The following is a 27,724-nucleotide window of genomic DNA, read 5'->3' on the forward strand; positions in this document are numbered from 1 at the left end:
ATACTCTGTGGCAAAACTGCAAATAGATGCTGATGCAAATACTGTGGGAACACATATGTAGCTTCTTTGCATACTTCTACTGGTCACTCACAGTTGTGGTGTTTTTAATAAACTAGTTCTGTCTTCTTTTCTCTATTGTTAAAACTTGCTTTGTTTTATATACTCAGGAAAGAGATCTTAAAGTTGTTGAGGACAGGCTTTTTAAAAAATGTCAGTTCAATGCCCTGCAGCAATCAAAGAGGCAAATGAAGCATTTAGAATTATTAGGAAAGACACAGGGAGAGTATTCTTTCCTTGGGTCCCTGGATAAATTCACAGTATGACATTTCCTGGGTATGGCATGCAGCCCTGCACATCTTCAGACAGCAAAGATACAAAAAAGGGCAGCAGGGATGATTTTGGGGCTGAAATGTGGTGAAATAAAGAAGTGGTAGAAAGGAAATGGACGAAAACCATGAATGGTATGGGAAAGGTTCAATCTTGCTTGTGTGGCAAAAGTATCTGACAATAAATTTTAACTTATGTCGACATTCAAATGTCAACTGAAGAACTTAGCTGTTCCAGTGATTTATAGAGGTCAGAACTGTGAGGGCATCTGGAGGGGAGAAGGGAAAGATCAGCAGCTGATCAAGAGGCGATATCCATCCCTGGAAGGCTTCCAAACTGGTATCACATGTGTAAACTCTTCCTTACACTCCTCTCAAATATATCTTATTGTCCCCTTTCTGATATATGCCAACAAAACATCTTCATCATTTCTCTTATACACCAACAGAGACAAAAACCATCCCTCTTAAAAATTTCCTTCTGGCCCCTTTCTTTTCCCAGTTTTCCAGGAAATGATGTGTGTGTTGGAAGGAGTGTCCATCTGAGCAGAGCCAGACAGGTTCCTACAGCTTCACCCTGGGGATGGTTCTTGAGGACTCAGGCTGTAGCCATGAAACCAGTTGGCATCCCAGAAGAAAGGTTGTTCAGCTTTACTGACAGGTGTTTCTGCAGCTGATGGTTCCTATGCCCTCTCCAGCTCCCTACTGCTTCCACATCTGCTGCTGGGAGAGGCACAGGGTCTGTCCAGTGCAAAACGGAAACGATGCTTCACTTATTAACCTGAAACAATGTGAAGGAAGAACTACATAGGTCAAATACACAGCTTAATGCTCCACACTGCAGCAACAGCGGAGCTCTTCAGAGATTCTGTCTGCAATGCTGTATGTGCTCCATATATCAAAACCGAACAAAAAAAACTTGGCCTAAAAAACTACCTTACTTTTTACATTGCTTGTACCATCTGGAAACATCATGTATGCAAGATACGTTTCCTGGCTATTTAGAGAGGAAACTATGAGAGTCCTCTGAGACAGCAAGACCTCCTCACCTTGTCCATATTTATGGTATTTCATCTAGCAGTGCAAAGACACCTGATCACAGAATCACAGAATTTTTAGGGTTGGAAGGAACCTCTGCAGATCAACCAGTCCAACCCCCCTGCCATGGCAGGGTCACTAAAAGCGGGTGACATAGGAATGCAACCAGGTTGAGGTTGCATCCAGAGAGGAAGACTCCATGACCTTCCTGGGCAGCCTGTTTCATGGCTCTGCCACCCCCAATGTGAAGAAGATCCTTCTCATCCTTCTCTCACCTTCAGAGGTGAAATTTCTTGCATTTTAATTTATCACTATTGCCCCTTGTCCTGTTGCTCGGTACCACTGCAAAGAGTCTGCCACCATCCTCTTCACACCTGCTTCTGAGAAATTTATATGCATTAATGAGGTCTCCTCTCAGTCTTCTCTAAACTAAACAGGCCGAGCTCCTGCAGTCTCTCTGCAAAAGAGATGATGAACACTTTCTTTGTTAATTAATACCCACTGTGCACTTTCCTGCTTTGATACATACAAGGGTGATGTGATTTTTGCATAGGATTTGTTATTCTCCACCCCAAAGGCAGATTTCTCAAGTACTGCCAGTTGGCAGGACAGTGAACTTCCATTATATTTAGCTGCAAGGATGTTTTTCTGGACTGCATGAGAATTTGGATACAAAAATCAACAGTTTGGGGGTGGGAAGAGTTTGGGGCAGTGGTGATGGTTCTCTCTTAGTGAAAATTATGGTGCTAATTACAGGTATCAGAGATATACTTCATCTTATGGCTTACTGTCACAGAAAGAGAGCAAATGGAGGGGACAGAAGAGATATATTTGTCCTAGAATTTATTTAGGCACCTTTCTCTGATTTACAGTCCAACTATAGATAAAAAATTGGCTGTGCCATAAACATGGAACCAGTTTTGGGACACCTCAACCAGCTGGCTTATTTTTTCATACCTTTTTCTTTCCCTTCTACTGTAAGACTAATTTTTTTCAGGATTTTATTTTGTTTTCTTTGCTCTGTATAGCAAATAAGACACTTCTGGGCAATGAATAAGCAGTAAAGAGAATCAAACCTTTTCCAGATATGTACAAACATCTGCATTGCTGGCAGTTTGCATCTGTTCCTTGTTATTGTGGGTTTTAATCCATATTCACCTTACCAGTTGCTTGGAACAACTTACTAAGAATATTTCTGCATTCTCCATTTAATATCTGCTTCATCATTTGCTCCCAGAGCGTTGGAAACACCTGTTACACTGATGATACAAAAACAATAACATGTAAATTAATATTTATACAAAATATTTATGTTGTTCAAAGTGATATATATACTTTATCTAGCAACCTTCAGTTGAAGGTTTATCATATGCCTGCACAGGATTTTGATTTAGGGAGCCTTTATGTTCTCCATCAATGTCACACAACAATCAGTGATTCATATTGGTCTCTAGATTTCTTTCAAAGGGTCATACAAAAAGGTTGTAAGAAAGGGTTTACTTTAAGTAAATGGATGATTAAAAAAATATCTCTCACTACATCTGCCCAAGCAAGGAATATATTGTGGCCTTGATGTAAACACTGTAATTCTGGGGACAGAACATCTGTTACTTACATTTTTAGAATCAATTCAAATCTTTATTAGTTGCTCAAAAAATGTTACCTGCTCCTGACAGGATCAATTTCTAGACTGTATTTTAATGTGAAGCGAAAATCCAAGCATAAGACATGGAACCAATATGGAATGCAAATGCTTATAATTATTTCTAATATTTGCAATATTGCTTTCCTAAAATAATAATATTATCCAGCTACCAGTGAAGAGAAATAGTTTTGCAGTTTTTCCTCTCATACAAAAGCTTTCCAATTATTAATCTTTAGAATAAATATTAACATTCTGTCTTTCTAGTTGAGCAATTTGTAACCCAGAATTACAGTTTTTATAGTAATTTCCTACTGATGGTAGCAAAACTATAGTGAAAGTTAAAGTTTATCCTAAAAAATCAGTCTAAAAGAGCCAGAAATTGGCAGGAAAATTTAAAGTTTCTGACCCCATGCTGATATTTATATTGGTAGCGGTGGAAACAATTATTTGTGTTAACAAAATTGGCAAATTGGCAGCATGTAACTTTTTCTGTTAAAAAGCAATATTTTATGACTATAAAAAGTAATATTTTTTCTGCCACATTATCAGTAATACAAGGTCCAAAGAATCTAAACCCTTCATTTCACAATAAAAGAGAACAATCTTTCACCTTTTTAAATGCCAAAATAACTTTCTGAACACCAACAAACTGTGAACAATGCAGCCAGGTTTGCCTCAGCCAGAAGCTGAGCTATGAGCCATTATTTGCCCCTAATCATCCCTTTGGTAACTGGATACACCAATTCCAATGTCTTCAAAGGAGATACAATGAAAATACGTTACTATGCAACCTAAGAGAATTCTGAAGATGAATTGCCCTAATTAAAGTCAAAACATAATGAAAATATGAACTGATATCTGTGCAAATTTCCTTTACCGGTGTCGCAATGTTCCCAGCCACTGCCGTGGTTGGGATTAAGTGGAGTGTGGGATCCTGTGGAGTGCACAGATCAAGGTCATCCCCTGCTGTTACCTTGAGGAGCCAGGTGGCTATGGCACATACAGCAACCATTGCAATGTCAGGAGACTTTTTATCATCTTGTTTGAAATGAAATGCAGCAAACGTAATCTAAGTAGGCTGCAGGAGAGTGAAGGGCGCTGTGTTCCCATCCCTGTGCCAGGTGCACCCACCAGAGCACCTGGGAATGGGGCCAGTCTCGGAGGGCCTGGGACTGTCAGTTTTGCTGCTGGCAGTGTGGGCTTTAAATCATCACAGGCACGTAGCAGGCTTCAGACAGCTGCAAGCCACAGCTTCGAAGGGAGAAGGGCTTCCCAGTGCTCACCTGCAGGGGCTGGCAAAGATGAACTGTGTCCCCTGCAGCATGCATTATTAAGGGCATGACAGAAATGAGAAACAAAGAAAGAAGTGCCATCTAACTCCTGCAAGACATTCCAAATTCTGTGTGAAATTACTGGGTACGTACTAAAAAAATCAGGGAGAACAGGGAAGCTCATTGTCACTTACAAGAGCTGCCTAATTAATGTTCACTTTCCTCTGTCAAATTTTATATTATGTTGCTCAGTTATGTAAATCGGGCAGCATTTCACACCGTGATTAATTGGTCCTTAAACAAGCAGATTTTACTGTTTGAGATAACACTGAGAGGAGCCATTCTTTGGGTTTTTCTTGTTTGGCAAGGGTTTGTTTTTTTCCTAACTAGCTATTTCTGCTCCAAATTATCTTTTCTTTTTTAGCTTCAAAAATGATTCTGACCTTATTCAAGACGTTATCTCTTACTAAGTATGGATTGCATGGCTCTGCATTTCATTCAAAGTCATGTTTGATATTTATCACAATAATCTCTCATTATGAGTGGAAAACTTAATTTATTGCATACAGTATGAGTGTGAGTAATTTGAGATTGAAAGAGGCTTGATTTCAGAAGAAGTAAGACAGGAAAAAAATCTTATTGATTTTTACTTAGAACTTGACATTACTGATGAAACCATTAGTATCTTTAAAAGGAGATCTAGAAAATTGTGTTTGAGAATTTAAGTGAGCGATATCAAACAAAACTGATTATAATGGAAACACATACTTCAACATAAACCTGACTATCAGAGGCTGAGACAGCACAAGTATTGGTCAGAGTAAAAAACCTTATTGTAAAAATCCTAAGGGCTTCTTTTTGCTTTGGGAACTAGACATGACTAGACAATGCTGGAACACCTGAAGAAACAATTTTCCAAAGAAAAACATTTTATTTTTGTGAAAACAAGTATTTTCTTTAAGCATGTATTTATTTTAACCTATATCATGATATAGTAATAAGTACACTTATGCTGCTTTTATCCAATTGATATACAAGAAGTAAGGGTTTTCTCTTTGCCATTCTTTGCCAGGAACAATTTTTCCAGGATGTTACAACCAGCTCATACTATACTACCAAGTAAAACATTTTCTTCTATTTTCCTCTTCAAAGCATCTTATGTTTCTTGAAACACCATGAAACCTTCTACTAAAATAGCTCTTCACAAAGCTTTTAATATCTTAAGGAAAAAAAGACCTTCTTGACATGCCAGTAGATGTATAAGTTGTAGCACATAATCTTGCTTTGTTCTCCCTTCAATAAGCACAAACGTTGTTCTCTGTAAAAAATAGAATGCATTTTAAAATGTAATCCTATTCAAAAGAATGTAGTTAATTTTATAATAGCAGTTATTACACATAATCCACTTTATGGCATGCCAATAATACAGAATTTTAGAGTAAAAACAAACTTTCACATCAAGTTTTCATCTGTGAACTTCCACAGGAAGATATTTCCTGTCTGAAAGTGAAGATAATTGGCCCACAGATCGTCTCATTTACATAACATTCTTTCCTCATTGATTTAAGTATTTCCTCTTGCCTGTTCTCTCAATTTTTTTTTTTTCAATTATTTTCTAGCAAGGTTTCTGGCATTTAGCTACACCTGAGCTTTTTGTTCTGAAGTAGTTCCACACACCTTTGCTGCTACTTTGCTTCCTCTCTTCTTTCAAGTAGTTCAAAACACATCTTGGCCAACCTCCCATTCTTCCTGGCTCCAGTAACGTCTGTCCCTAGATCATATCAAGAGTGAGAGGTCCAGCATTGATCCAGGTCTTGATCAAGGTCCCCAAAGTCTCCACAATGCACCTGTTGTCCTTTCTCCCAGTTAACATGTGAATCAGAGGGTACAATCACATTGAACACCAAATTGACTTTATTCCCATGTTCATGTAACTATTTTCTTCTCCATTAAATGCTTTCCAAAAGTATTTTCATGTTTTGCAGCTAGACTTGCATAATGCTGATGTAAAATCTTTCCTCTTTGTGACTTTCCAAGGGAGCTTCTCTTCCATCTTTCTCACATATTCCAAGGTCACAATGCCAGGGAGGTTAACTTAAAAAAAAAAGCCAAACAAACAATAAAACATAAACCAAACAAGAAAGACATCTGACAGGGAAGAATTCTAAAAGCACATTCCCAATTCATTGGAATGAAAATTGGGAAGATGGGAATGACTGAACTTGTAAAAAATTTATGCAATTTACATATAATTTAAATTTTTTAATATCCATGTTTGCCTTTTCCTTTCACTTACAGAACTTTCCACAAAAATTACAGTAGATTCTCAAATCATTCACCAGCATTCTGAACCTATTCATCTGACGACACTCATATAATTCATGTAATAAACTCAGAAAGCTCAAAACTTGTCTCATGCACATGCTCAATAGTTTAGTTTTCTATGTAGACCTCTGGGTTTTCAGATACCTTTTGTTTCCATTAAGGCTTGTCATACTAAATGGAGTGGTATTTTCCAGTCTGGACAAGGAAGTGCAACACCAAGAGGAAAGGAAACATAAAAAAAAACCAAAATTAAGTTGACTTTACTCCGAAAAGGTAAAGGATTTGAGCATGAGTTAGTTGACGAGAAAAATGAAACTGTCCATCACTAAATCCATAATTATCACAAGCCATATGTCTTCATTTTTATAATAGATAGTCAATTTTTAAATAGAACTGAATAATGGGAAAAGGATGAAATCTGATCATATAGAAAAGTTTTGTCCAGGTCACACTCATCTTACTTAGGCAAGTTGGTTACAATGAACTCCACACTGAGTAGAGGCTGCATGGCTTGTCTCACAAGCAGGAACTTGTTAAAGGATATCAAAAGTCTTCTGAAGACTCAGGTCTAAACACTAAGAAGCTCTTAAGGGATGTTCCTAAAGATAGAAAATCCTCAGGAGGGATGCTAAAAAGATCTTGTGAGAGACATCCCTGCAACAAGAAAAACTGGGAGAAGAACCTCTCAGGAGTGGGAAGTCTTCAAAGGCGACCCCTATTAACAAGAAACTTCAAAAGTGGGATGTGACATGACGTGAAAATCCTCCCACTGATGTTGAGTGCTTTAAAGATAGAATCCCCTGAAGCAAAATGGAGCCTTTGAAGTGGCAGTATCAGCATCAGCTTTGGAATGCATAAAGGTGCAGCATACAGCAGGACCAGTACATCCCTGGAACAGAGCTCCCAGTGACAGAATCCGTCTTGCTCAAGCCCGATAAGCCTAAAGGCCAAGAGGACAAGCAAAGAAAAACACAATTTGCCTAATTCTAAAATACATCTTTGATCTCCCCCAATTAATCTCCTCAACACTAAAACAAAACTGGGTTCAAAACAGTGGCTAATAGATAAAAAGAATTGTCCCATAGAGCTGCATTACAGGTACATTTTGAGATTGAGTGGGGAAAGGTTCATCCTTTTGTTTTTCTTTAGTGTAAATGGATTGACTGAGACAATTTTTACTGGTTTTCTTCTTATCCAGAGAGGTTTGGATCTGCGATTCAGAGCTCCTTGAAGTCCATTAAACAGCATACATCATTATTTTGCTGGAAGTCTATTTCTCAAGCAGCAGTCCTACAAGTTAATATACTTTCAAAATGCCAGCTGCAAAGAAAACACATGGTATTTGCCGATGTTCACACAATGGGATGCAGAGTTGTGGTTTTAATTTAAAACTGTAGAAAAACGTGAAAGCAAACCAAATGTTCTCTCTCCCCTATTTACACAGAAATTACTAGAAAATAATAGAATAGAATTTTCCAGTCAGATCATTGAAAATAAATAAGAAAACCTTTTGTCTTGGGGACTAGAATATGACCAGAATAATTGAACTAGTCAAGACCCAAGAATGGATGAAATTGTACAGTTACGAAGGTGAACTTTATTAACACAGAATGAAGGACTTATAATAGCAACAACACCAGATTTTGGACAATGGACAACACAATGAAACCACATTGGCTAAAATCTTTGGGATATTGGCATGTAAAACAAAGCCCTAAAAAATCTGGCCAAGTTATCCACAATTAAAATAACAGTCTCATAAAAGGAAGTGTTAAGGAACAAAACACTAAGTACTGTCTTTGATGACTCAGACGTAGGGATACCCACAGACTTGAATTTCTCTGCTGGGCAGATCTGAGGCAATTCCAAAGTAAAAGGCATTACAATCCGAGAGTGCAATGTTGTGACCAAGCTAACAGCCCTAGCCAAGGCTTGCTCCTAAAGGACTGATCAGCATATTGTCTGTTTCAAGAGGACTGGAAAAAAGCCCCTCTTGAGAACAGAGGGCAGATCTTTACTGCAGGGCCTTGGCCCTCCATTTCCTCTGAGTCTGTGGTGCCCCTCTCACATTAAGAGAGAGGTAATATATTGGATGCTTTTTTCATTACAAGTGTCTCAAATGACTTTTATGAGTTGCCAGTTCTCCACCAGATGGGTGTACTGAGGCAGGACAGCAAGGGTACCCCATGCCCATGGGGGTACAGACCTGGAGGAGCCTTTGGCCTGGAGATGGTTGGAACAGTTCCCCAACTAAGACAAAAGGTGAAGTAGCTGAGGTTCAGTGTTCAGTGTCACCTTCTTCTACATAGCCAGTGTGCTATCATGTGCCATGGGCTGTACAGTGGGAGGGTGCCACTGGGCTTCTAACACACTGATACAGCTTCTCAGCACAGTTCTGAACTGGGCAAATTTTAGCCAGGATTGTCTAAGGATTCTCCTCTTTATTCCACTCTGAAGTTCATCTCTTTTCTAATGTTTTTTTTTTTTGCTCCTTGAACAATGAAATTAATTCTGAACTGTTTCATAAAAGGGGTTCCTTTCAATTTTCAGAGTATTCTGTTTCCCATATTTTTAACATGAGTGATTATCTGAAGAGTGTAAAACACTCTGCTTTGCAGATCCCTATTGAACCCAATGAAAGGATAAGACCAAGTTTCCCAGAGGAGAATTTTTTGATGTGTTTCCCACTGAATTGCACAGTGTAGATATAAACAGAGAGTTCTCAGCAAAATATGTGTGTGTGCCTCTTAGGAGTACCTGGGGAATCTAAACAGGGAGAAAGATGTTTATTACCCTGCTTGATCTAACCTGCTTCTGCAGAACCCTCAGCCAGGCTTTTAGAGATAGAGAAGCCATGGGGTTCTGCCAAGCATGGGCAGAAAGGGTATTTTGCATGTGCACAGTTGAAACCAGTTCCACACAATAACGATTTTCTTTGAGAATTATGGAGTTCACCACCCTCATTTACAAAACAAAAACAAAACTCCACATAGCCTGCCCTGCTCTGAAAAAGCTGCTTATTGTGCCAGAAGGAATTAAAAACCCAGCTTTAGTTTCCTTGGTATTAGGACCTTGTCCTTCAGGAAACCTTGTGCTGACGCAGCTCACTTACTTCAGCCATAGTTGCACAGAGAGTTCCACCCAAGCAGGTCAGACCATGGGGCTGGGGCAGGTAGCAGGTGTCTGCTTGTGTCCAGCAACCTCATTTACCCTGTACAAAAGTCTCAGAAGTTTGTCTCTCCTCTCTGTGCATTTGGTGGTAATCTTTGGTTGTACGTACTGTGAGGGGAACATTTAAATTAAAAACTCTTTTCGCTAGGGAAAAGAAACAAACAAAAGCCTTTGGAGATACTTCCAAGAGAATTATAGCAATGTTTAAATGCTGGGCTTGAACATGCCTGATTCAAACATGCCCTTAATAGCCCATAGCAGATCTCCAAGGAAGATCCTCATGCAAGTACAAGTATTAGCATATAATTTCTTCAAACTTAGAGTATTGTAAAAGGGCTTCTACAAAAACAGACTGATAGCTTCTCCAATAGTATCAAAGTATAAGTCTGAAAACCAGGCTTGACTGTTATAGCTGACATCAAAAGCAGCTGTTCTATTCTTACAGAAGGTGTTCTGTTTCTACAGAAGCCTGCATAACTTCTGAGACACAAACCAACAAGTTATGCCTTTTAGAAAGAGATAATTTTTGCAGTTGCCTTCCTGAGAAGTCCATTATGCTAACAGAACCCTTCACATGCCAGATGATAATGTTCCTTTTTCAATAAAAACTCCAAGCAATCCCAGTGAAGACTGAAATGAGAAGGCAGCCTTCAGAAACTTCGCTAGCAGGAATATATCCTTCTTTCTTTACCCTGCCTCCTTCTTCTTCTGCCTTCTATAGTCTGATCTATATCTTCTATCAGTCCTTCTATAAGGACTGATAATTTGGTGCTGATAATTTGGTTATCTTCACTTCAATATAGCCAGTCCTCTATATCTTCTTCTTACCCCTACACCCACTCCCCCAGTTCTTGGTATTTGTCATTTATGACCATCCTGATTAACTATCTTCATCTTTTTCCTGATCACTCTGCCATTTATAATCACAGAATTTCTTCATTTCTCTTTCTAGCTATTTTTGTGTCTTCTCCCTCTGATTCCATTTACTACAGTTTGAAACCTTCTCTAATTTAAACCTTGATAATCCCCCAGCCTGGCTCCCCCAAGTCTATCCCTCAGGATTCAGAAACTCCCAGTGTCTCATCCTTGCTGGAACTCAGAAGGTGTATTCCAGTCCCTGTATCATTAACATGTCAGTCATAACTAAATTTCATAGTGTAGAAAATCTTTGGATTTCAGCTCTTCTTATCTATCCAAACAGCACCATCTTTCTTATCCTCCTGTGCTGCAATCAACAAATCAGACCTGTAAGAGGTCAGGTAGTCTGCCCTGCTTTACCCACTCCTTAATCAGGATCAAATGTATCTATTTTATTACTAGCAGATGTGTTCCTAATCTGTTCTGGGTGACAGAGACCCCACAAGCTCCCTGGAAAATCTTCTAGTGCTTCACTGTCCCAACTGATAGTAAGACATCCCCTTATCTAACTTTGATACACTTAGGGCTCACAACTTCTGGTCTGGTCCACCACTTTTCATTAGTCTTGACGAATGCAATTTTTCCTTGCCTCAAAGAAACTTAGAGTGTTACCACAAAGACTGCTTTTATTGGCTTATTGCTTTGGTATATGTACTTGTATTTTCATCCCTCAACAGCAGTACATCTACCCTCCCAAATTCCCTTGTACATCATTAAGTTTCAGGGATCTTTTTCACTTTACCTTCTATTTTTTCATACCAGCTCTTGTCTGTGTTCAATATGTCTGTGTGATGAGAGCTCAAGCCAGCCACAGCAATGAACAAATAGGCTTAAACCTGTCCCTCATATTCAGATTCCACAGATTAGCAAGCTTTAGAACGCAAACATGCCCTTTTCTCTCTCTAATAGGTTTCATCCAACTAAAAAATAATAAATATTGTATTATAAAAGCTAGAAAAATATCTTTTTATGTCAACAAAACTCAAAGCAATGAAATCTAATGCAACATAGAAAGTTTTGAGTTTGCACCTTCCCCACCCCATTGCAGGACTTTGCTTTCAGTAGTTCTCTGTGTCACCAAGTGGAAGGGTCCTAAGGATGTTTTTCTGTCTTCTATGGGAGGTGGCTGGCTCATCCCTGTCCTTCACCATGATCTCTACATCAGGTACAGGCTCTCCACGATGACCATCTTGTCCACCACAGTTTCAGTCCCTGGAATCTCTTTCCATGCTGAGTAATTTCAGGAGGCCCTAGTAATCCTGAGACAGCCAACCATTCTCTAGATGTGACACATCTGATAATCTCTGTTCCCACTCAGGTTTGCTACCCACGTCCCAGTTCTGAAACCAGAGCACTTGTGTTTTGGACAATCCTATACTGGTGCTCACTGATGAGAGGAAATCTTCACAAACATGTCCCAAACCTCTTATCACATTACAAAGCATATCTCAGAAGACTTCCTCTCTGCATCACTTCCAAAATTCTTGACAGCAAGTAGGATCTCAGTTTCCTAAGGCCACAGCCAGTTTTGTTCATCTGTAGTTAAACTCACATCTCAGATGGTACCCACCAATGCTCTCTTCTTGGACACCCACAGTAATACTGAACACATAGCAAGTAGTGCAAGTTTTCACATTTTACAGTTTTAGCATTTACTTTGTTATTTATCAGCTTAATATCAATATGAAAGTAGCTGAATTATTTTCTGAAAAAAAAGTACCAATGATTCTAACTGGGGAAAGCAGTGAAATTAAAGAACAGCATTTTACCCCAGCTTCAATGGTATGTCAGCAATTGCAAGAACTTTTTCAGCATTGCATGATCATAGACTATGTACAAGCTGCAAATCTCCAAGGAAAATGGAATGTCAGATGTATGGTTTTCTATTTAGTATCTCTTGTCAGGCTGTGTCATACAATACTCCCACCATCTTGGGATGATGTTAAAAGTTATAGGGCACCTCTAATTCTCACTGTATCTGTGGGCTCATGAAAACTGCTTGATTCACAAATTCTGAAAATGAAATCCAAAGTGCTGCTATGTTCATCCAGGGAAATGGCAAAATATATTGCTGAATGAAATCTTGCCTCAGCTCTGGCTCAGATAAACAGGGTTATTTTTTAGCTCTGCATCTATTTGATGGCATGTCCATCCAGATGCTGAAGGTGACATTAAGGCCATTTTAGACCTTGGTTGGATTAGACAGCCAATGTCTCAGAGACAGGGTCATCCTCTTATTCAGCTGAATCTAGTTCCTCTGTACAGCCCTGGCCTTCTCTTGCTCACCGGATGCCTCTATACCACAACCTACCTGTACCAGTGGGGTTTTGTGACTGGGAATGCCTACAGGAAAATGGAACACCCTGCTGTCACCATGAATTACAGAAGGTATTGCGTGTGCTATGGTGATAGACCCAATGGGACCATGGATTTACCATGATAGCTTGAGTTTAATGAAAATCTTTTCAAATTCAATAGTAAAAAGAAATCTGTGAAGGTTTGCCTTGACTTTTTGAGACTAGAGGGTTTCTTTCTTCTCTGTGTTTCTATGTTAAACACTATAATATTTAATAAATTAATAGGAAAATTACATAAATGTAATTCTGCACTAGGCTTCTTTTTTGTGACCAAAAAAAACCCTAAACAAATAACCCTAGTTTCTCTATTTGAAACATATGAATAAGCATTATTAACAGGTTTTTTTTTGTATGGTTTTGACAAATGTTTGCTATCTTTTTCCTTTTCTTCTTCATGCACTGTTTTACAATTTTACAAGATGAAGGAAACTAGTACACTAACAGACCTAAAGTCACAAACCAGCCTCTTTCTTCTTGCTATTTAAAGGAACTGTACTATATTTTATCTGTTTTTCAGGACACAGCCCAAATTCCCTGGAAGACAATAATATTCTATTGACTGAATTGGCTTTAGAGCAGGCACTGATTTAAAAGCAGGGTAAAAGAAAGCAGATTTGTGACATGTCAAAATAGTCACCTGATATTTATCAGAAATGTACATAGTGAAAAGAATCCAAAAAACACACATGCTGATTTTAGTAGTTTCTGCTACTATGCCTTACTAAGCCAGAGAGTACAGTATGGGAAAATAAGCAATGAAAAAAGCCAGTATGCCAACTACAGATTGGAAGTAAAGAACTGAAGCTTTCTTCTCATTAATTAGTTGGCTAACCTTTATTTTAGTGGCATATTACTTTTTTAAATTACTTCTATTAATGAAGTGGACACACAGGTTCACCAAGCCCTCTACTTAGAAACAGAAGGTCTCAGCAACCTCAGGAGTTGATACTTTAAATAAAAAATATAAAAATTAATTCAAAACCAAGACAGCAATAATTGGTGTTATAATACTGGTTTTAATATTTCATTTTTATAATTACAGATAATATATATATATATATATATATATATATATTAGCACATTTTCAAAATAAAATAAATGTTATTAATTAGGCGTGCATATCGAACTTCATTCCACCTAAAAGTATCATTGCTTTTATGCTTAGGCACTTGAAAAAATGAATATTTGCAAGCTGGTTGGTTTCTTAAGGAGCCAGGGCAAAAATTAGATCTTCAGGGAAGAGATCACATGAAACTGACATGTCATGATTGCCTGAAAATTTTATCAAAATCCATGTTTCCACTGGAAGTGGTCATCCCAAATTTGCCCCTGTCATGCAGTTCAGGTCCTACCTGCCCTGTGATGGTACAAGAATTCACAGAGCCACACCATGTGCTTGGCCACCTCATTGGGTTTGAATTGCAAGGTCTTGGCAGTGGAGGGCTACAGGTGCAGCTTCTGTGAGAAACTGCCAGAAACCTCCCCATTTCCAATGGAGCCAGTGCCAGCTCCAAGATGGACCCACCACAGGCCAAGGCCAAGCCCATCAGTGATGGTGGCAGCAGCTGGAGAGAGCAGTCAGATTAGGTAAGAGGAACAGCCCTGCAGACACCCAGGTGAGGAAAAAGGAGAAGGAGATGCTTCAGACACCAGAGCAAAGATTTCCCTGCAGCCACTTGTGCAGCCCCAGGTGAGGCAGCCAAGCCCCTGAGCCATGGGTGTAGCAGGATGCTCTACCTGGAATGTGGTCAAGCAACTCAAATAATGCCCTATTTGCAAGGCTATTGGTTGTGGACTGAGAGCGGATGTAATGCAGGTTTTGGTGTTGAATTATGCTAAAACCAGTCTGACTCACCCTGATAGTGAGGCAGATATGGTAAAGTATCCTTATCTAAAAATGCTAAGATGACATAGATGACCTGGGGTATATGACTGATAGTCAATCAGTTTATACTGGGAAAGCCCAGTTCACTTTCATACTGTTAAGTTCTTCTAACATATTCCTTTTAGAATGTGTGGAGACTGCTTCATTGGGTGTCAGGGACACCCACCAAGGATACTACTCAAGGTTAAGAGAAAGACACCAGCCCACAAGTGTTGATATTGGTGAGTTACATCAATCTCTTATTAATAATTGTTTCTTTTTGCTAGTTTTAATGTAATTGCTTTAATATAGTGCACTATATTATACTAGACACTATAAGTAGTTTTAGCTTTTACTGTGTAACAAATAATTTTGATTAAGATCTTTTGTCTAGTAATTTCTTATAGTAGATAACTAATTTAATATAAATATATATGATTTTCCATCATTAAAACCTGTGGGACAAAGTTACTTAAACTACTGACAGCTTGAGGCTAAGATTTGATCCAGCTGCCCCAATACCCCTCTCTGAAAAGGATTCTAGAATGCAAGGGGATCCTTTCTGCACTTCATGGCTCTGTGGCAAGGCTTCTCTAATAAACTTTGTCTGATGCTCCCACTTCACCCATGACAATGGGGGAGCAGGGATCCATCTGCAGCCCATGGAAGAGCCCATGCAAGAGCAGGTGGATGCCTGAAGGAGGGAAGGGCCATGCTGGAGCTGGGTCACAGAAGGAATTATGGCCCCATGGAAAAAGAGCCCATGTTGGAGCAGATTTGCTGGAAGGACCTGTGACCCCATGAGGGACACACTGGAGCAGGACAAGAGTGTGAGGAATCCTTCCCCTGAGGAGGAAAGAGCAACAAAGATGATGTGTGATAAACCAACCATTCTCCTATCCCCACATGCCACTCAGTGAGAGGAGGTAGAGAAATTGGGAATGAAGTTGAGCCCAGGAAGAAGGGAGGGATGGAGCAAAGATGTTTTGAGATTTGGATTTATTTATGATCCTTCTCTACTTTGATTGGTAATAAATTAAACTAATTTCCCTGTCTATATTGCACATGACAGTTATAAGTGAGTGCTCTTCCTCTGCCTTTATTTCAGCCCACATACCTTCTGTTGTGTTTTTCTGTCTTCCTGTCCAGCTGAGATTGGGAAGTGATAGGAAGGCTCTGGTGGGCATTTAGCATGTAGTCAAGGTCAACACACCACAGTCAGAGATGTGATTTAGCTGAAAACTTACCTGCAAAATTTATTCTCCCCAAAAGCAGATAGTGGAGTGATTACTTGTTGTCTGGTAATTTCAAATCTGATGATCTGGTTCCCAGAATAGCTGCCTTCTGGAAGCTACATATGTTGACCTATGCAGGCAGCTACCCTAGCCCCTCGAAATATCCCATACGGCTTCAGTCAAACCTACTGAATTGCACAGAACAGTCATTTTATTAACAGATCTTCTCTTAGGCTACTTCAATACAAATCAAACAGGGCCAAGGCACAGACACTGGCAAAGGTCCACAATAATCTGTTCTGTTTTAACTGCAAGTACAGCCTCTTGCACAGTTTTGGCTCATGCCAAGTAGCACTGTCCAGACAACACCCAGGCACAGCTCAGGAGACATCAGATGCCAAGGATTGTTTCCAGGCGACAATTTGGACATGGACATCATGTTTTGAGGATAAAGGAAGCAAGCTTGAGCATATGGAGATGATCCATTGCCATGCTGCTTGGGCTCAAATCCCTGGTCAGATCAATTCAGTGCCATAGAAGTTGCTTTCCAGTCCAGTCCCTAAAGGCTGAGCTTTACCAATAGGGAATCAAGAATGCCCCTTATAGCAGCACTGGAAAATACTGCCTTGCTGGAGAATGCAGCACAGCAACATTTGAAATGTTTTCAGCTGCCCTCTGGATTGCTCAACTAATCCAGCAGTTACAAACCAAGTCCAGAAACAGATCAGGCAGTTCTGGTTCTGATCATTTGGAAAGGGTTGTTTGATGAGAGCCTTTGTACTCTATGTTATCTGTGGTGGATGAACAGAAAGGACTACAATATTACGGGTGGCTGTTATTCTGCCTTTATTGTTCTCAAGCCCTTAGTTTAAGTGCAAGCTTTCTTCCGGCTTTTGCACTTCTATCCTGTAGGAGTCATGTTCGCCTTTGGCCTTCATCCACAGCTGATGTCTGAGACTTTTCAGCATGACCAGAACAAGCTTGTCAGATCTTCAGTGTTTGGGAAAAGAAGAGAGCTGCTGGCGAACACTTCAGAGTCTTTCCTGCAAAAATCAAGAACAAACCAGTCACAGCCAGGCACCAAAGCCCCCGACTCAGGCTGAGTAGGTGATTTAGGCTCAGTTGGCAAGGAAAGATAAATCTATAAGCTGTATCCAAGGTGATGCACATTCTGGTAGAAACTTAAAAAATACTCTTTCCCTGACTAAAAGATTCCACATCCACAAAGTGTCACATCTCTCCAATCAGCTTGGCAGTCTCAGGTCTGTCCATGTTTCCTGAGTGGCTGAGACTCCATTCAGAGCAGTTTGCTGCATTTTCACAGACGGCACTGTCAGCTCTAGAGTCAATCACTGCTCCCCTCATGGTTTTCTCTTTAAGTCCATAATTCTCACCACAGTCATCCCAGTGGCAAGCTCTTGAGGTGTACTAGTTGTTGTGTAGCTGTATCTTACACCAATTTACAAAGAAAGTAACATAAAATCCTTCACAATGCAAACCTGAATAAAACATGTCCTTGACTTCCCAGTGACTTCACATTTCCTTTTCACAGCAGCATATCTATTCCAGCTCCTGCCTGTTCACAGCTGTGTCAAGGAAGAACTTGGAAGGCAGTCTTGGCCACCCTTTGCTTCACAGCAGAGTAGTCTGTCCATATCCTGCCATATGTACTCCCGAACTATCTGCAAGGATTTCCATCTTCCAATGGAGATTCTCATTCCACTCTTCCAGTGACTGCCTAATTTTACTATTGGAAAGATTTTACCAAGTTTTTACAGTTTAAGCCAGGATTTCTTGCTTGTTCATCCTAGACACAGAAAATGAACAAATTTCTCCCTCTGCAATATTCCTACATTTTTAAAATTTCCTTCTTTGTTAATCTTCTCCATTTGTTTCATCCTTTTATCTTAGCTCATTCTTTCTAGACCTCTGCCTGTTTTCACTGCAATCATCCTTTAAATCGGTCTGTATCTTTCTTGAGGCACAGCGTCCAAAGATGATGACACTACTCCAGGTATTCTTATCAACATGGAAAGTGCTAAAAGATCTCTTTACAGTTCCAGCAGGCTGTTATCCCTTCTGCTTATACATCTCATCATAGTGTCCACCTTGCTTACAATAACATGACCTTGTCTGTGCATTCACCTTGTATTGATATGTTCATTGTTATCCATATTCTACCTCATTCTGCCCCAAGGGCCTGATTTGATGAATTGTTGCTGAGCTGTGTGATTTGTATTTGTTCCATTTCTTCTCATTTTACAGAGTCACAGAAGAAACTAGGTTGGAAAAGACCTTTGAGATCATTGTTCCACAACCCAGGGCCTAGCACCACCTTGTCAATGAGACCCTGGCACTGAGTGCCACATCCAGTTTTCCCTTAAACACCTCCAGGAACGATGACTCCACCACCTCCCTGGGCAGCCCATTCCAATGCCCAATCACCCTTTCTGTGAAGAACTTCTTCCTAATGTCCAACCTAAACCTCCCCTGGTGCAGCTGGAGACTGTCTCCTCTTGTCCTGTCACTGTTGCCTGGGAGAAGAGACCAATACTCAGCTGGCTGCAACCTCCTTTCAGGGAGCTGTAGAGTGACAGGGTTCCCCCTGAGCCTCTTTTTCTCCAGGCTAAACAACCCCAGATCCCTTACAGATTTATGTTCCAGACCCTTCACCAACCTTGTTGCTCTTCTCTGGGCACACTCCTGTATCTCAACATCCTTCTTAAATTGAGGGGCCCTGAACTGGACACAGCACTCAAGGTTCCAAGTACGAGAGAAGAATGACTTCCCTGGTCCTGTTGGCAACACTATTCCCAATCCAGGCCAGGATGCTGTTGGCCTTTTTGGCCACCTGGGCTGGCTCATGTTCAGCCTCCAGTCAATCACCCCCAGGTCCCTCTTTCCCACTGTCCAGCCCCTCCGTCCCCAGCCTGTAGCACTGCAGGGGTTGTTGTGGCCAAAGCGAAGGGCTTGTCACTTGTTCTTGTTAGACCTCGTATCATAGGATTTGGCCCATCTATCCAGCCTGTCCAGGTCCCTCTGCAGAGCCCTTCCACCCTACAGAAGATTGACATTTGCACCCAACACGGTGTCATCTGCAAATTTACTGGTGGTGATCTCAATCCCCTCATCCAGATCATCAGTAAAGACATTAAACAGGACTGGGCCCAACACTGATCCCTGGGGGACATCACTGGTGACTGGCTGACAACTGGAGGCAACACCATCCACCACCACTCTCTGGGCCCTGTTTTGGAGACCATTCCTCCAGTTTGTCAAGATAAATTTCAGTTCTGATCTGGTCCCTAATTTCCTTTACCAGCTCCACGTCTTATGTCATTTTAATACCATATTTTTACCTCTATAAAAGTTTTTAATTCTGTTAATGAAACTGTTATGAATATATTAAACAGCACTGGCCTCTGGAAAGGTAACTTCTGGAAAGGAAACCTTCAGTTAGAAAATGACAACTGATTACACTTTGAGTAATGTTTCTTCACCTGTTTTGCACTTCCTAGATTTTCTCTATTGTTTTGTAGAATAGTTGTACATGGCTGGATAAAATAAAGTGGCTTCTGATTTGGAATAATTCTGATTCTTAGTTCAGTGACCCATTAAGTGAATGCACATACCATAAAAGTTAGATCAAGGACTATCAAGTGCTGCTCACTCTCTGATTTTCACTAGCCTTTCCTCTGCAGCAGATCAACCTATCACTTTGCTTGTTTGTAAAGCATAATTATCATGCAAGAGAAATTATCATACGTTATAAACTGTAATTTGTTTGCTACAGTTTTATAGCCTCTAGAATGAGCAGAAAAGGATAGTATAAAGTAGAAAAACAAAAGAGAAGCACTAGAAAGCTAAAGCATTTGTTGCAAATGAAGGCTCCTTCAAATATCTGTTTGATCAGCAGTATACCGAACCAAAGAATGGCTAGAAAAAGAAAGGAAATTTCTCTTGTCTTAGATTGTGATGAATTTGAGAAACCTTTAAGAATTAAAAAAATAAATTCATATTAGAGACTGAGCTTAACAGAGAAAGAAAATGTCTTGAAAATTTCCTCTGAGAATAAATTTGATTGAGGCATGTTCATGATCTGAAGGAAATTTAGGATTAAACAGCTACAAGCTTAAACTCTGTGCTGGAAAATTAAAACTATATACAGTCAACTACTAAAGATCCATTAATATGCATTAATGCATGGAAACTAGTGACTGAAAGAGTGTAAGCAAATGAAGTAAACTTTTAAATGCAATTTCCACATCTGAAATTATTATACCATTTTTTCAGCTACAGCCACATCATGTTACAGTAGAAAATTTGGAGTCCCAGATCACAATAATGGGTCTTCCAGGAATTGTAGTTCTACAAAATTGTATATGAAAATAAGAATTTCAGATTCAATACCAGTCCACATTAAGATCTGCAGATCTCCCAGTTGCTAAAAATTGCCTGAGGAATCTACTCTAAGTAGTCATAAATGCCTGTTCACAAGAATCCTCTTTCTCAGCTTATGGTCAGGGCTGATCAAGAATCACTAAAATTTCATACTGACTCAAATCCATCACAGCATAAAAGTAATGAGACATCTGCTGTTGCTTTCAGATTTAATCACATAAATAATTTATCACCACAGAAATTCTACTAAAAATGTATTGCATGAGTAAAAGCTTCTGCTCTTTCGTCAGACTCGGTACCCCTTGATGAGCAGTGTAAGAGTTAAATCTCTGCAATGGGACAAATCCCAAAACACCTTTCTGAGAATGCTGCATTAATGAAGAGAAACTTAGTTTCTATTTTTAAAAAAGTGACTTGGATGCATATCAGCATTAATTACCCCAGCAGTGCAGATGTCCTTGCTGGTTTCCTGCACCATGACTAAAACCCTAAGTTACCAATGTCACATCCCCTGCCACACAGCTTCCTCCCCTTGTAGGAACTGCCTGAACTCCCCCACAAGGTCTCCTTGCCATCTTCATAATCAAATTCACTTTCAACACCCAGGCTTGGCAAGCTGTGTAAGCAGGGCTTGTTTGCAGACATTAGAGACATCTGCCAGTTCAAGTGCCAGGCTCTTTATGCTTATAACTGGAGATCTTACCTAAGAGAGATGAGAAAACTGAGTAACCCTTCAACCCTGAAAATGAACAGTCAGTCTTGTCAGACACTTCTTATTTTACAGCTTTCTGCATAAACATTTTTTAAGTTTAGAATTTCCAGTTTTGAACAAGGAAGATAGTTGTAAACACTTCAATTTTATTTAAACCATTAATTCTAAACTTTTTCTTTTTTTCACTTTAATGAACTTACAGGCACTTTTTCAAAGGAGACAAAGAAACAAGACATTTTTTTCTCATTTATTTTCACTACTTTCAGGAACCTAATTGTCATTTGAAAGTGCAAGTGCCAGTATAGAAAACTGATGGGAAATTAGACATTCCATTAAGGAATGAAGTAAACCAAGGCAAGACAAACCTGTGTAACAGCTTTTGATTTTAAATGTTTTTCTTTAATTGTGTTCTTTCCATTGCCAAAACAACTATTTTTATGAAAGGCCTATTATTGGGCCATTGCCCATAAAACCACAAAACCCCATTTGTTGGTGACTATAGGGAATGCGCTCCTGTGAGCCACATTTGAGATTGAGCAAGGGAGACCATTCTAAGTCATATGAAAGAACGAAAAGAGATCTCAGGGAAGCAAAAGTAGGAAACAAATATTCAAAAGTCGCAGTTAATCCTACAAATAACACCAAGTAATTTAAAAAATCAAGTACCAAATTTTGGGTGCAAACTCAGCATTTATTCTATGTGGCCAATCAAAGTCCTTTGTTAGCTTCTTAGCTCTCTACTACCAAATGGGATTTCCAAGCACATTGCATTACAGTCTCTGCCATCCTTGTGCATAATCTCTCAGAGCAAACAAAGGCATTTTGTTCTCATGTTCACAAACAATGGCAATTTTCCTTTATCCATTAAATCTTAGCTTAAAATTCACAAGATTACAAGTCAAAATCTCAAATACCAGCTACATTTGTATATGCAGGGTATCGTTCCTCCACAGGAGATATGTTCTAAACAAAACTTTGATAAACAGTATATAATAAATAAATATGACACGTAAAGCTGTCAGGGACATGACAGAAGTGAAAGTTTTGATTAGTGGGAAATTTGATAACGAAGGCAATACAACAAATTAAAGTCATTGGAATCTTCTTTGCACTTCTGGATATGCCTATTTATATAGAGAAATCCAATATTTGATAAGTCTCTTATCAGCTGGTTGACAATGAATTTTATATTTAAAGCTATTACCAAGCGTTTGTTATTTGTCAAGCTGGCAAAAAAAGAAATTGTTGGGAAAAGTGACTGCTAGGAGCTGACACCAGTCTTGTGTTCACTTTCAGCCACAGACCCAAATTAAAGCAATTATTTCAAAATGACTGATGCAGGCAAGTTTTCATATTGCACATTTGGATGGAGAATAATACTATCTGTGTACACAGTCAGGAATAAAAATGCAAAGTTTTACCCTGGGCTTTTAATATGCATGGAAACAAAGAAGTATTTGAATGCTGACTGTATTCCCTTTCAATCTGTTCAAAATCTAGAGAGGGGAGTTTATGTTATAGCACTGCCTTTTCCACATCTAGTTTGCTACAGTTTGGAAGCAAATCCCTACAGCTGACTACAATCTGTTCTATCAGATGCCTTAGCAAGGTCAACACAGAATATTGCACTATATTAGCACAGAACATTGCACTATATTTATTGCTAGCTGGTGAAAATTGAGTATCATTTAAAACTTTTATCACAACTGCAATTTGGCAAGAAATTCTGCTAAAGTTCCTGTCTGTGGGGATTCAAACATTGGGGTTGTATAGATAATTCTGTAGCCATTTGACTTGAAAAACTTCATTTTTCCTACGTGATCCTCAGCCTTAATTTTCTTTATAAAGATGAAGTTATTCAAAAATGATTTTGAGTTTACTGGTTAAGATATTTGAGAGAGAGAAAGATGAGAAAATAGGGAATGAACATTCTAAAGTAGAAATTGGCATATGTACAGCCTTACCGATTGCAGAGGAACATATTGTGGGAGACATGCCATTGGCCATGGGCTGTTATGTTTTCATTTCCAGTTCATTATTCAGCTTTCACATTCACAGCATCACCAGGTTTTTGCTGGGGGTAACACTATCTATGGCTCAGCTCACTACTGCAAGGCAAAGACTTGAAATCATCCCACTGAAAGTCTTTGCAAGCAGAGGAAATGTTAGATTAGCTCAAAGCTTTGAAAGGCAGGTTTGACTACTATAACTCCTGACCCTTCAACATCAAACTAAAAGACAATTTAATGATGTCCCACAGACCCAAAAAATAACTCAAAATATTTCTAAATTCTACAAGCCTGAGGAAATTTGTCTGTCAACATTACCCTACAAATGTTTTACCATCATTTTCTTCTTAACTGAATCAAATAGGCTGATATGTTTGAAAAGCAAAAATTAAAAAAAAATAAATCCAGGTGTCACAGAAACACACAAAGATTAATAGCAGAGGAGATTTCTTGATCAAAGCTGGACTACCTTGAAAGCTAGATCTGGGTCTTGCTTAGGGTCATGGCAAGATTAGTTCTGAACCTCTCTAAGGATGAAGGTTACACAATCTCTCTGGGCACCTTATCCAGTGCTGCAGCATTCTTACAGTTTGGTTTTTTCTTAAATTCATGACCAGTTTGAATATCATTGGAATTATTTTCTTGTTCCTCTAATCAAAAAGCATCAATGCTTGAAAATATGTACAGGCTAAATCAAAGCAGGATTTATGCTAGAAGGTATTTATAGAGTTTGGATCTATATATTAAACAGTCAGGTCTTCTAAGAGGATGTAAAATCTGGAGCTTTGTATTTACAGGCTTAAGTCTTTGGTCTTTAAATCAAACAAATAGTACACCAAAAAGTACCAACAGCACAGTGAAATCTCTATATGTAGTGTTGGCACTGTAGTTACAAGAGGGAAACAAAAGGACACTTTATTCTGTCAATATTTCCCAGGTTATTTTCTCTGCAAGCATTTTTAGTTGTTCCTATTCCCCACTACTTTGGAACTAAGTTAATGTACATTAGACAAATTAATCCTTAAATTTTCCTAAACACTTATGATGGTTACCTGCCAATTTGCCATCCATCTGCTCCCACTAATCCTTGTTTTATATTCTAGGAAGTGCTAGATTTCAGATTTCCAAAACATCTGCTTTAAATGTGAAGTATATTAATAGAACAAAACATGGTTTAAGACCAAGACTATCCCCAAATTGCGCAACACCTTTAAAGAAGTAACTGAAAAGGCAAACAAGACGAGACAACCAAGAGACACTTTTTAGTAAAATAAACTCCTTTTCAAAAACCATGCACAAGTTTCATGATATGCCAACGTGCTCAGAACTCCATAAGGGAAACCAAAGGAATTTTGGCACTCCCACAAACTTGCTTGCATTTTGCAGCTTCTCAAAATACAAGTTCAGAAGAGGAAATATAGTTACTTTCTATGTCTATGTAAAAACTATTGAACAGATTAGAGTGATAATTTAATTTCTTTCTTTCTGATTCCTTTGAAACTTCCAAAATTTGTACCGGTTCTTAAGTAGTTCAAAAATATTGTGTCATCAATTAAATTTTTTTTGCAAATTAAAGTCACACCAGTTCTCACAAGCTCAGTTTCATTTTGGAGACAGGGCAAAATGCCAAAAGTGCATGTTTCTCTTATCATCTTCAAGCCTGTATCATTCATTGTTCTTAAAGCAATATAATTTTCTAATTAGAGTAGCGAATGGAGCATTTTATCCATCCTTATAAAACATTAATTCTGTTCCCAGTTGTGCAGTGGACCTGTGGGGTAAATTGTTTCAATTCTCTATGAATTAGTTCCCTTAGCTGTATTGGAAGGTAATGATTTATTCTCATGAGCTTATGTTTTAAAGTATTCATCTTTCTTCTGCATGCCAGACCAAGAACACTTTTTCCCAGAGATCTAACCGAAGAAGCAGAAATACAGACTACTGGCCTAAACTTTAAATGGACAGCAATACAAATTTCTTAAAATATAGTCCTACAAGCCCACTGTGAATTGATCATTTATAACAGATTCAGATTCCTTGTTCTCTCATATTAGTTCATGTCATAGAATCACAGAATCACAGAATCACAGAACATGCTGAGTGGGGAGGAACCTGCAAGGATCACAGAGTCCAACAATTAGCCCTGTACAGGACCATCCCCAAGAGTCACATCATGTGCCTGAGAGCATCATCCAAAGACTTCTTGAACCCTGTGAGGCTTGGTGCTGTGACCACTTCCCCAGGAGCCTGTTCCAGGGCCCAACCATCCTCTGGGTGTAGAACCTTTTCCTAATATCCAATATTCCTCCCCATCTTGCCTGTCCCTCATGAAGAGCCTGTAACCATCCAACAGAGCACTCCACTCACAGGACTCACACTGTCAGATTTTCCTTGTGCCAATGATGTCAAATCTCTGAGACCAGGCCAAAGCTTCAAACTCCTCTTGTTTGTTCCTCATCCTGTGTGCATTGGTATAGAAGCATTTCAAGTGTGTTTCTTTGTAGACAACACTTCATGGAGAAGATTGTAGGATAGTACTAGCACCCAGTTCCTCAGGTTTTGGTGTGCCATCTCATTGCTTATCGTTGGCAACCTGGCTTATGCCTTCAAAAGCTCTACCTATGAGCCCTGCTAGTTCCTGTGCTAAAAATGTAGAAGTACCAGTGTGTCCAGAACTTCTCCAGAGCCCCTTGAATTATATTCCACCACATGGTATTAGAACAGCCCATGTCAGCTATTTGAAATGTCTCTCTCCTGTATTACAGCACCATCTAAATTATCAATATGAAGGCACACAGCCATCCATCAGAAGCCCTGTGGGCCTCTGCTTCACATGACAGTTCTGATATAGGTCCTGCTGAAGACACTAAAAGGACTCCCATGAAAGACCCCAGCTTGGGTGAACAAAAATTCACTTTTAATTCCTCTATTTTTATCTTCTAAGCAATTCCTTAGACATCCTCAGCATTCATCCCCTAATCCATATTTAGAAGGCTTTATGCAGTAATCCATCATGTGAAACCTTGTTGAGAGCTTCCCTGAAAATCCATCTGTAAAATGTCTACCAGGCTTCTTTCTATGTAAGCCAATCATTATTCCATTTAAAAATGTAATCAGAATTGTTTGTCATAATTTCTTCTTCCCAAACCCATGCTGACTCATTCTTATTACATTTTCTTTCTCCAAATGCAGCTTTAAACTCTCTGTGAACATTATCTCAAAAATGTCTTAATACTGTTGTTGGATTTAATGAACTTAATTTTCATCATCTTTCCCAGACTCTTCCCTTATGTGACGTAAATATAATTAGTGTTTTCTAGTCTCCTGTTGCTTTTTCAGCATTGAAGCACATTCTCCAAAAACAGTAAAATAAAAAATTTTTAAAAAGTCACTTCTCAAACATTTTATATTTAACCATGGAACCATAGACTCATAGAATCATTTAGTTTGGAGAAGACCTTTATGATCAGTAAGTCCAACCCTTCATACAATACTGCCAAGTTTACCACTAAACCTAAATGCCACATTTACACATCTTTCAAATACCTGCAGGAATGGTGACTCCACTACTTCCCTGGGCAGCCTGTTCCAATGCTTAATAACACTATTGGTGAATTATTTTTTTTTTCTTCTAATATCCAATCCAAACTCCCCTGGTGAAACTTTAGGCTATTTTCTCTGTTTGCTGCCTGGGAGAAGAGACTGACCCTTGCCTGGCTACAGCCTCTTGTCAGGTGGTTTTAGAGAGTGATGAGGTTTCCCCTGAGCCTCCTTTGCTCCAGACTAAACACCCCCAGCTCCCTCATGGGACTTGTGCTCCAGTCCCTTCCCCAGCTCCATTGCCCTTCTCTGGACACTTCTGGCCCTCATTGTCTTTCTTGTAGTGAGGGCCCCAAAACTGGACACAGGATTTGAGGCATGGCCTCGCCAGTGCCGAGCACAGAGGGACAATCACCGCCCTGCTCCTGCTGGCCACAGGATTACAAGGATTACTGCCTGTTACAAGGCAGGATGCCATGCATCTCAGCCTTTCCATAGCTTTTGTTATTATGTCTCCGATGCATTCAATAAAGGATGAAGGTTCTCCTTAGGTCTCCTTTTGTTGTTAATGTATTCATATAAACATTTTTATTGTCTTTTACAGCAGTAGGTAGATTAAGTTCTGTGGCCAATGCCCTTTTAATTTTCTCACTGCATTAACCTCCCAACATCTTTGTAGTTCACCTGAGTTCCATGCCCTTTCTCTTCCTTCCTGAGTTCCAGCAAAAGCTTTCTGTTCAGTCAGGCTGGTCTTCTTCCCCACCATCTCATCTTTTGGCACATGAGGGCAGACTGCTCCTGCACCTTTAGGATTTTCTTCTTGAAGGATGTTCAGCCTTCCTGGACTCCTTTGCACTTCAGGACTATCTCCAAGGGGAATCTGTCAACCAATCTTCTAAACAGTACAAAGT

The sequence above is a fragment of the Pseudopodoces humilis genome, chromosome 1 (assembly GCF_049639895.1).
Source record: "Pseudopodoces humilis isolate 2021_Gansu_Grassland_sample_001 chromosome 1, ASM4963989v1, whole genome shotgun sequence".
Lineage (NCBI taxonomy): Eukaryota > Metazoa > Chordata > Aves > Passeriformes > Paridae > Pseudopodoces > Pseudopodoces humilis.